This window comes from Numida meleagris, chromosome 19 (genome assembly GCF_002078875.1).
Source record: "Numida meleagris isolate 19003 breed g44 Domestic line chromosome 19, NumMel1.0, whole genome shotgun sequence".
NCBI lineage: Eukaryota > Metazoa > Chordata > Aves > Galliformes > Numididae > Numida > Numida meleagris.
This window is the reverse complement of record NC_034427.1, coordinates 10,061,469-10,071,674: the sequence shown is the minus strand read 5'-3', so window position 1 is coordinate 10,071,674 and position 10,206 is coordinate 10,061,469.

Genomic DNA, 10,206 nt, shown 5'->3' with positions numbered 1-10,206 from the left:
GACCGGCCCGCAACCGCGGCCGGGGCTGCTCCGGGCCGCCGGGCACAGAAGGGCTCCGGGAGGGATTTTTTTTTTTTTTTTCCTGTCCCTCCCCTCCTCTCCCCGCTGCTGCTGCTGCTGCTGCTGCCGCTGCTCTAAAGGGTGCAGTGTTTTCTGTGCACACACAGACTCCAGCATTGATGTGGCTGGAGGATGCTTCCATTGAGGGCAGCCCATCTGTGGCAAATGCTTCTAAACGCACTATTTACCTCCCATCTGGTCTGCCTTATTATTGGGGGGAGGGGGAAGGGTCATTATTTCTCCTTTTCCCTTCGTGGTGCTCAGAGGCGCCTTTCTTTCTCCCCTTGCATGCCCCCTCCCCCATTCCATGCCCCCAAAAAATTCTTGGCGATTTTTTTTTTTTTTTGAGCCATCCTCTCAGCCCTCCTCCGCCAAACCCTGCCGAGAGCCGAACCCCATCCACAGATCCCGCGCTTCCCCAGGGTTCCCCCCACCTCTCCATCCGCTCCATCCCACGCCATCCAAATGCTGCAGAGTCATGGCACCCCAGAGGCCGCACCGGGCTCCCCCAGCCCCACCACCGGCCAGACACCCCCTCCCCTTTGTCCGTGGTGGAGTCCTTAGGGTCAGGAGCTCCACCAGCCCGCTGCCAGCCTGCTTATTCCCAAAGGGCTCCAGCACAGATGAAGTTTCAGCGAGGAGCGCGTCCAGGCCCCCTGCATCTCCCCCGGCACAGTCCCTGCAGGCTACAGATAGGAGCTACACCCAGGCTCGGTACAGCCAGCCAACAAAAAGCAGCCGTGCCCGGGGGGGACAACCGGGTGTATTTCCAAGGGGCGATATCTGTCTTTCCCGCAGCCTGTGTGCGGTACCTGCCCCGAGCTGGGACCAGCAGCGCCGTGCAGAGCCGCTCGCTGGCTGCAGGGAGGAGCTGTCAGCGCTCCCCCGAAATCCTCCAGCGCTGGAGATGGGGTTGGTTGCTGCCTCCTCTCCTCTCCTCTCCCCCGCGCCCCCAGCCCCCCAGCGCCGCTCTCTGCAGGGAATCCCGCGCCGGTTTCGGACGGATGCGCTCGCTGGGTTTTGGTTTTGCCTGGAGTGGCTCTCCAATGGAGAGATAACTTAATAGGGATTTTCTTCGGCTGCTGATAATTCGGTGCTCTCCTGGTCTTCAGTGCTTTGGGCTGGTGTTGTGGGTGGATTTCATTTCTTTCATGCATGCAGTCAAATAATTTGAGCTTTTTGCTCGACAGCGAAGCGTGTTCTCTGCTTTAATGCCATTCTGCTGCTTTTCCCAAATACTCCTGGGCTGGTGTGCTGCGTGCTTTCTCCTGGCCGTGCAGCAACCTGATACCGCCTGTCCCGTGCCTGTTCTCCTGCACATTGTGGGACCGTCCCGTGGTGGAGGGGCCGAGCAGAAGTACCCCATCCGGGGGCAGTGTGGGTGGGGGCACCTTTGAGCTGCTCCGGGAGCTCCGAGGCGCTACAGCCAGAGCTGGAGGGGAGGTGCTGAGGAGCGCAGAGGGCAGCGGTGGGGATAAGGGCATGCCCCCAACAGGGCTGGGGCCAATCCTCAGAGAGGGGGGGAAAAAAAAAAAAAAGGCAAAAATAAAAATAATAACCCCCACAGCAACCAGGTAGAGCGGCGCCTTTTGGTTTATGCATCCCAAGCTGGCTTGTGTATTTTCTGCGCATCTGTAGCGAAAACATAATTACCGCGTGGTTATTATTTTCTCTCCCGAGGAACTTTCCCTTGCCCTCCTCCAGGCCTCTCATCAGAACAGGCCTAATCAGATTTGGGTGGCTTGAGAGCTGTGACTGTGCGCTGAGAAGGGGGCATCTGCCTTAGGTGGTGGCCGGAGCAGATGGTGGTCTTCTCAAAGAATGCACTGGGAATAGGAGCAGCAGTGCGGACGGATGTCTGGCACAGAGGCTGTTCGGATTTCTTTTTCCCAGATGAACGTCCCGAAGATGCTGGGCGTTTAACACACACAATTAAAAAAGCCCCGCACGGCTGAAGGCGCGAGGTGCGGCGGTGTGGGACGCGGCTGTCTGACAGCTCAGCTCGGGCTGGGCGCTGCCTGCAGGTCTGGGCACTGAGGCTGTGCTGGGGAGGGCAGCTTTGTGTGTGTGCTGCTGCAGCGCGAACAATGGCTGTCCCAAAGTGCCCAAGGCTGCCGTTCCCTCGCTGCGTGGCGAGCGCTGAGGTGCAGTGCACCCCATTATCTGCCTGCCCGATGCTCGGTGGGGGCTCCCCTCGTCCCGGCTTTGCTGGGAACTGAGAGAATTTGCTCCTGACAAGGTGCTAAGATGCAGTTCCTTATAATCTTGTGTCCCTCCTGTCCGAAGCATTTAGCATCACTCAGGCAGCGCGACGAGGGGCAGGCAGCCCTTGGGCGGCACCGGAGCTCAGCGTGCGGCAGGGCAGGGCCAGCCCCAGACCCCAGCCCGGCTGCGGGAGGGGTCATGCCCTCTCTCCATCAGTGCTGCTCTTCCCGTGTGGTGCGAGCTTGTTGCAGCTCTGGCCTCACAGGGAGCTCTGTGCTGGCAGCCCGAGGTGCAGGCTGGGGGCGAGGAGGGCTGCGGGGAGAGGCACGGGGAAGCCTCGCACCATGCTGACCCATGGGGTACTGTGCAGAGCTCGGGGATTGGGTAGGCTCTGCAGCACTGCCTACAATTTGATGTTGCTTTCCTGCTCGCTCTCTGTCCCCTGCAGAGCTGGCACGAGGTTCTGGAGTTCTTTTAGGCATTAATAAAAGGCTGATGACATTTGTGAGGGTGGGTTGCTATTGTTGTACCAGTGCAGTTCACCTATGCTGGCTCCCCCAGAACCAGATGTTGGAAATTATTTCACAATTGCACCCGGTGAATTCTATCGATGGAGAGGTACTGTAGCAGAGAGGAGCGCTGTAGAGAACAGAATGAGACCAAAAAGCAAAATGGATGCAGGCCTTTCACTGGCAGCAGGAAGAGCATCACATGGGACACCGGCTCACCCACCACACAGCGCATCCCCAAGTACATTTTAGTTCCCAGAGCCAGGGATGCTATGCTGCTGGAGCGTGTGAAAGCCGTGATGCTGAAAGCTGCAGTGCTCAGCCTCGGGACAGCACAGCACAGTGGCAGAAAGCTCGAGCTGAGGAGCTGGGCATGCTAGAAAGATGCTGCTCCAGCAGTTAATAGAGGCTACATTTTTTCCTGGTGCAAGTACACTTCAATGCCCGTATTCAGTGCCCCCCGAAGCTGCACAGCTATGACCTCCAAGAACGTCAGCCAACAGAAGGTTTTCACTATCGTGAATAACCACTTAGACCTTCTGTGGACTTCACATGATTAAAAAATAAATAAATAAAAAATTAAGACTGTTCAGAAGAGCCTCAGACAAGGCAAATGGGCCTAAGGGTATTATCTGAGAAACTGTCTCTTACTTCTGTGGCACAGCCTTACTTAGAGCACGCAGAGCCTTCACCTGCTGTGACAGAGCCCCCCCGTGCAGGGCAGTGCTGGCTTTCAGGGAGCTCTGCCGATGGCAGGCTGACATTCAGACGCACCCTGAGGAGAGCAGTGCAGTGCTGCTGGGGCTGTGGTCCCGTAACCGAACCCAGAGAAAGTCTCCTACCTCAGTATTGCTTCCAGCTTCAGCCCCGTGTTTGCATGGTGCTGGCAGCAGATTGTACCTCCAACGACTGCTGGTGCTGAGGGTGACGCTGGTGACAGTCCCGCATCCCTTGGTCCTCCTGGCCCCAGCCTCTCCCATGGGCCCGAATGAACAGTTCCTAAAAGAATAATCTCCATCCTCTGTGCTGCGCATCCTCTGTGGCATTGCTGAGCTGAGAGGAGCTGAGCTCCAGGAGGATCCCTGGTATTTTCTCAATGAACCACTCATATCACTGAATGCTATCCCCCACCATTGGAAGAAGGGGAAAAAAAAGAAATAAATGAAACACAGCTCTGTGAGACCTTGTGGTTCTTAAATAGAAGGGAAGGGAAGCCAGGCCCAATGAGGTGCTGCTGGGGCTCTTCTGGTTATATCCCATCCCTGAAAATGGCAGAGGCATGCAGGCACTTGAGACTTTGCATTAATGGGGAGCTCAGCACTGATGGCAGCAGCAAGATCCGGCATGGGAGCGGTGTATGAAGTCTATGAACAGAGCAAATGGCGAGGAGAGCACAAAGAGCCACGGGGAGCATCTTGGGGGCATCCATTCCCCCAGCCCGTGCCGGTGCTCTGGCTTCACAACCTTGTCTGCATTGCTGGGGCAGAGCAATACGCATTCACTTATCTTCCTTCAGAGCAAATTAGCAAGGACCTTCCCCTAATTTCATATTAGCTGTGCCCGCCTCTGAACAACTGCATCAAGATGGGCCAAAGTCACTGCTGAGTTTTGGTGTCTCGTCTAATTAGCTGATTGTGGCTGGGAGGTACCTGTTGGCCAGAACTGCTGTCTTTGTTGGAATGCTGCTGACTTCCACTTTTATGGTTGGTGCCAAAGAGTAGCAATTTATTTGAGAAGAAAAAGCTGCAGAATGTATGTGCATGTATATGGGAGCAGGCAGTAATAGTGGAGGTTTGGAGTAGTGGTTTCTCTCCTGCATGTCTCAGATTAAGGCAGCAGCCATTAAAAGTTAGGAGGGGCTGGTTACGTTGTACCGAAGTGGTACAGGGCCTGTCACAGAGTGGCAACTGGGAAACAGAGACGCTGTGTAAATGTTTTCCTTCTGCCCTTGCTCTGTTTTGGCTTGGCAGCCCAGGACACGATTCTTTTCGAAACTGCTCCTTGCTTCAGGAGGGGTTACAATGGGAAAGACAGGGCAGGTCGGTCTCGTGGGCTGTGTTGGGGTGTTCTATTTGCTACATTCAGTGACTGGTCCGTGCTGTGGCAGTCTCTGGGCTAAAGAATAAATTCCAACCAACAGCCACTACTCCAAAAAAGAAAAAAAAAGAAAAAAAAGAAAAAACGTAGGGACTCCTGGCTTGGCTTGCATTTGAACGCGCGATCCAAAAGCGAACTCTGGGTCACCCGCTCATCTGCACTGCTGGGACACGTGGGCCCTTCTGGGTTTCAGTGCTGTGAGTGCTGGTGCCATTTGCAGCAGGGCATTCGGGGGGGGGCTGGCAGCCCCCGGCCAGGGCAGCTGGTCCCTGGGTCAGCTGTGCCGTGCCTGTTCCCAGTTGGGGTGCTGGCAGCTCGGTGCTGCGGTGGGAGGAGGAGGTCTGCCTGCCCCAGCTCACCTGCGCCAGGCGCTGTGATCCAGCAGAAAGCCCTTGAGCTGGTGACAAAGGTCTGGATGTGGGCTGGAAAGTACAGTCCTGTCTCTTAGCAACTGGCTCCTACCTCTGAGCTCTGGAGCTGTGTGTGGGACAGAGAGCATCAGTCACGCTCCTGCGGCAGCAGCAGCACGCCGAGCAGGGGATGGGGGACCCGGCCTGCTCCCGCCGCAGCCGAGACGCTTAGAGAAGCGCAGGCATTTCTAACACAAGCAGTCATCTGTGAGTCCTAATCAAAGCTTCGGTTTAATTGCTTTCCTCGTGCCCTGTCTCTGCAAGATGAGCGGCTCGCCCATTGGCTGCCTGCGGAGGCTGCTCCGTGCTGTCCTGCCTTTTGGTCGCAGGGTGGGGACCGGGCTGGCAGGAAGAGGAGGACACGGCCGGTGTATTTCTAGAAAAATGAGGTGTCACAGGGTCCTTCCCCATTGCACCGCGCTTGGGAATCCCCTGTCCTTCTCAGGGACATTCGCATTGCTATTTTCTGTCTCAGTACTTGGTTCTGCTATTTCACCCTTGTGTTTTCCCCTCCTAACCAAAAGCGTCTTCTCACTGGTGAGCATTTCTCAGAGGCTTCCTTGCAAAACACTGTTTCATAAACATTTTCACAAATCCTCTGCTTTGTCCTCCTAATTAACCATCCAATTGGCCCCCAATGGAGCCTTCACCTCTCCTGTGAAGATCCCGCTTGCACAGATTATAACCTGTCAGCTGCCAATTTATTCCTCATGCAGAGGGCAGGTTGTATTAATTGTCTGCCTCCCCTGCCCCATTTGGTTTGCCCTCCCTTTCTTCTACTCCCCAGCAGCATCCCTGCTACAAGACAGAGGCTTGCAGGCAGCCGAGGGAGCCCAGCTGTGAGGCTGTGTTTACCCATGTGCCCGACCTGCAGCGCTGTGGCTGCTGGACCAGATGTGATGGGATGCTGCTGGACCACGTCTGACCCAGGAGAGGGGCCCTGTGGATGGCTTTGCCATCACAGAGCAGCCAGCACTAAACAGCACGCTCGACTTCGGCTTCCCCGTGTGTAGTCTCAGCTGAGAGCTCAAAAAAATCCATTGGGTTGGCCCAAGTTACTTGGGAATTCCTGGAGGAGCTGAGGTCTGCCGTGTGTGGCTGTGGTGGAAAGAAGCCACATTCAGAGGGGTTTTCCCGAGTGCAGGCACTGAGCAAAGTTCAGTCACCTTTCCCTCCCAGCCCCTGTGCAGGACAGCCACCCTTTCAGGTCCCAGAGTAAATAAGCATGGTGACAATGGCAGGAGTCCACTGTCACTGGGGGTGGGTGCTGCATGTTTTGCTTGGTTCGGAGTCGTGAGAAGGAGTGGAGTCCAATGTAGTTGCTGGGCCTCGGCACTGCTTCTGGGGTAAAGACAGAATAAAGGCAGTGACACAGCATGCTTAGGTCCTTGGTGCCCTTACCTGGTGAGGAGGCTCAGATCTGGGAGGGGGGCTGAGCCTCCCTGGGCTGCTGAGCTGTCATCATGTTCTTAAGGTGGCCCGTGTCCTCTGCATCACCGGGGAACAATGAGCTGACACCAGGACATCATCATCCGGGGCTCGGCCCCAGCCCGGCCTGACCTTGATTTGCTGTAGCATCATTTGTAACTCACTTTACATAATTTTGCTTGCCCTGACGAGCACTGCTGTGCTCTGCCTCCTCCCACGGAGTTCCATTTTGACATCGCCATGTCCTCACGCAGGTACGAGGATGTTGCGTGGCTGCCCCGGCGCTGCTGGGTCTGTTCCCAGGCGGAACAAGGGGTGACCTTGTGGTGAAGGGTGACCCTGCCTGTCCCCCTCCATCTGAAAGGTTTTGCTTTGGTCATGATCTTTGTTAGATTCCTGCCTCAGTGCTGGGAAGGTTGTTTGCAGCGATAAGCTGCTGTAGGGAAGAGCCGTCTCTCAGCATGTTCTTAGTGTTGCCGTGATGTATTTCAATATTATCTTGATATTCAATATGTAATTTTCAATATATAGCTGTAGATTTGTTTCAGAATGCTGCTTGATGTGCTCTTCCAACGCTGGTTAGTATGTTCTTCTAACTACAAATGCAGTTTCTTCCCATCCCCCAGCACACCTCCCCAAACCACCTAAAACAGATCCAAATGACATGAAGCGATTGTTACCCATTTTCACAGATTGATATATATATAAAGAGTCCCAAACTCACATAAACTCTACTTAATTCAAAACAGTCAAAACCACTGCAGCATGACAGCAGCCACCGGACCGCAGTGTCGGTGACACCTGTGTGGCAGCGCCGGGTGTTGTGTCACGGGGCTGCCCCATTCCTCACCCAGCCCGATAGAAGCGGAGCCCTGCCCTGCCCTGGGCACCCCATGTTTTGTTCCCTTGAGGCTGATGGCTCTCCCACCCCATCGCTCCGCTGCAGGCTGCATCAAGCCACACTGAGCCATGCCAGGCTGCACCAGGCCGTGGGGCTGTGGGGCCCAGCAGCGTGCCTCCCCCGCCTGGCGCAGCATTCAGTGGTTTTCAGATTTGAGGCCGCAGCTCTGCTGCCCTGCACCCAGCAAAGCGTCCTCTGCTCCCTTGCATCCGCTGCTCCCCACCAGCAGTGCCTCGGCACCCACAGTCCCCGTGGCCCACCTGGGCCCTCTCCGCCGCCATTTCCAGGCTCGCCCCTCCCAGGCAGCTGCGTTTTCATGCAGAGCCCTGGGAGCCGGCAGAGAAATAAGCTGAGGTCAGAGCAAAGGGCTCACAGAGACGGCTCAGCTGCGGCTGCTGGAGGAGCAGCTCGCTCTGCGAGGCCACTGTCCCCAGTGAAAGGCACACACCTCAGCTTTGTTTGCCGTCTAAAAATAATGCGCCCGGCTCCCCCTCACAAGGAAGTATTTACCTTGGAAAAAAAAAGTATTGTGTGCCATGCCGCTTAGAGGAACAATGCAGGGCAGCGGTACGAGGCTGGCAGCGGGCACTGGGCATGCTGCTCCGTGGGGCTTGGCCAGGGGCAGCACAGAGCCCAGGGAACACTCCTCCATCTGCCCTGGGGTTCTGCCACAGGCGTTGCCCCTCCTGGGCCATGTGGGGATCCGCTGGGCTGGGGTTGGTTGTGCTGCAGGGAGGGGGCTGCTTCATGTCTGCATGGTGCAATATGCTGTGCAAATGCTTAACATAGAGAAACATCACCAGCAGTTTAGCTACCGCTTTTCCTCTGTTTTCCCATCAGATATGTGCAGGAAAAATTGTCAGAAAAATCTTTCCAGGAGAAAAAGGAGCAAAATCTCCAAGAGGAAGATTTCCCATACTCCTCCAGTGGGTTCTGTTTGTTATTAGCAGTGCAGCTGATGCTTTCCCTGGCTGAGCATTTCCCCAGGGCCTGTGCCTGAGACACGCACCTTGCAAGGGACAGGAGGAAGAGGGAAGCTCTAGGAAAGGAGCCTTCCTCCTTGCAGCATTAGCCGAGGGAGCCTGCTGTGGTTTAACATATCCCCCGCAAAAGCTGCTTTCATCCTACACCTAAATACCATGAGGAGTGAACTTCCTAAAGCCCTGGAGAAGCCTAAATATAGAAGCCAATCAAGGGCTGGCTTCCCAGAGATGAGAACTACCAAGAACTGTTTCTTGATCATAAGTTGTAAGAGTCCGTATTGGGGTGAAGTGCCTGGCTCGGTGTTGAGCACTGTGCAGCAGTCGCAGCATTGGGCTCACAGCACCCTTGTGCACGGCTGGCACGAGCTGCATCCTCTGGGGCACCGACAGGGATTGTTCTGATGTGCAGCAGAACCTCACTCCTTGTTGTGTGTTACCACTTCTGTCCTCTTCTGTAAGTACCCGCTGCTTTTTCCTCCCAGTTACAAGTGATCATTTTGGGGGGAAGAACGAAAAGATTTCCCTCGAACAAAACACAACTGACAGGAAATTAGAAAGGCACAACACTGAGCTTGCAAATCTCCAAGCAGGTATTTGGAGGCAAGTGCCACGGGCAGCCAGGGGCTGCTGATGGCTGCAGCGTGTGTGCTGTGGCAGTGCACGTGGGAGCCCTGTCCTGACCTGCAGCATGGCACACAGAGGGGCCGGTGCTGCCCCTGTCCTGACTGTGTGGGGGTGACCCAGGGGGCGGCTCGGTGTGACCCTGCCATGCGGGTGTCCCCAGGGATGAGCGTGACAGTATCCTCAGATAGCCATGGGAAATGAGAGCTTAACAGGCTGTGCTGTGCAGCAGGAGATGCTGTGTCCGAGGGGCGGAGATGAGCATTTTCACGTGGGAAGCACGAGAGCAGGAAGGTGCAGAGGGTCTGCTCCACGGACAGCACGCGGAGCGCAGCCATTACCAGGCTGGGCTCTGCCAGGAAGTGGCTTTCTGCTTGCAGGAAGCTCAATTCGGCTGCTATCAGCCCCGTGTGTGGAGGCCAAGGGAGCGCGTTATCTGCCGTTGAGAGCAGCAGATGGGGAAGCAGCTCCCTCCTGCCCCGCTCCCTCTCCTGCACCCCCGTGGCCCTCGTGTGACCCTGCCGAGAACAGCCACCGCTTTCCTGGGGAGCGGCGAAGCGGGGCCCAGCGTCCTGCGCTGTGCGGGGGCAGGGACTGCCCTGAGGGCAGGGCCCCTCCGGGCTCCTGAGCTCCTTTTGTGCCCGTACACCACATCCTCCAGCAGCAACGCTCTGCGTGCAGGCTCTGGGGAGCTGGACCCCTGCCTCGCTCAGGCTGAATCTCTCCCAAAACCGAGAGGGGAAGGGCTGGCAGGGCCGGGCAGCCTGGCAGGGCAGGCGGGGCAGGCCGGCTCTGGTTTCGCGCGGGGCGGACGGGGGTCAGCGTGGGAGATCAGGTGGCAGCTGCCGGCCCTCGACCTGCCGACCCGCGGCACACGGCGTTTGCCCTTCAGACCCGCTCCCTCCGGCTACGGCCGCAGCTGAGGAACGGCCGCAGGGACCCGCGGGCCCGCAGGCGGGACGGGGCTGCCGGACTCCCCATGGGGCCCGGAG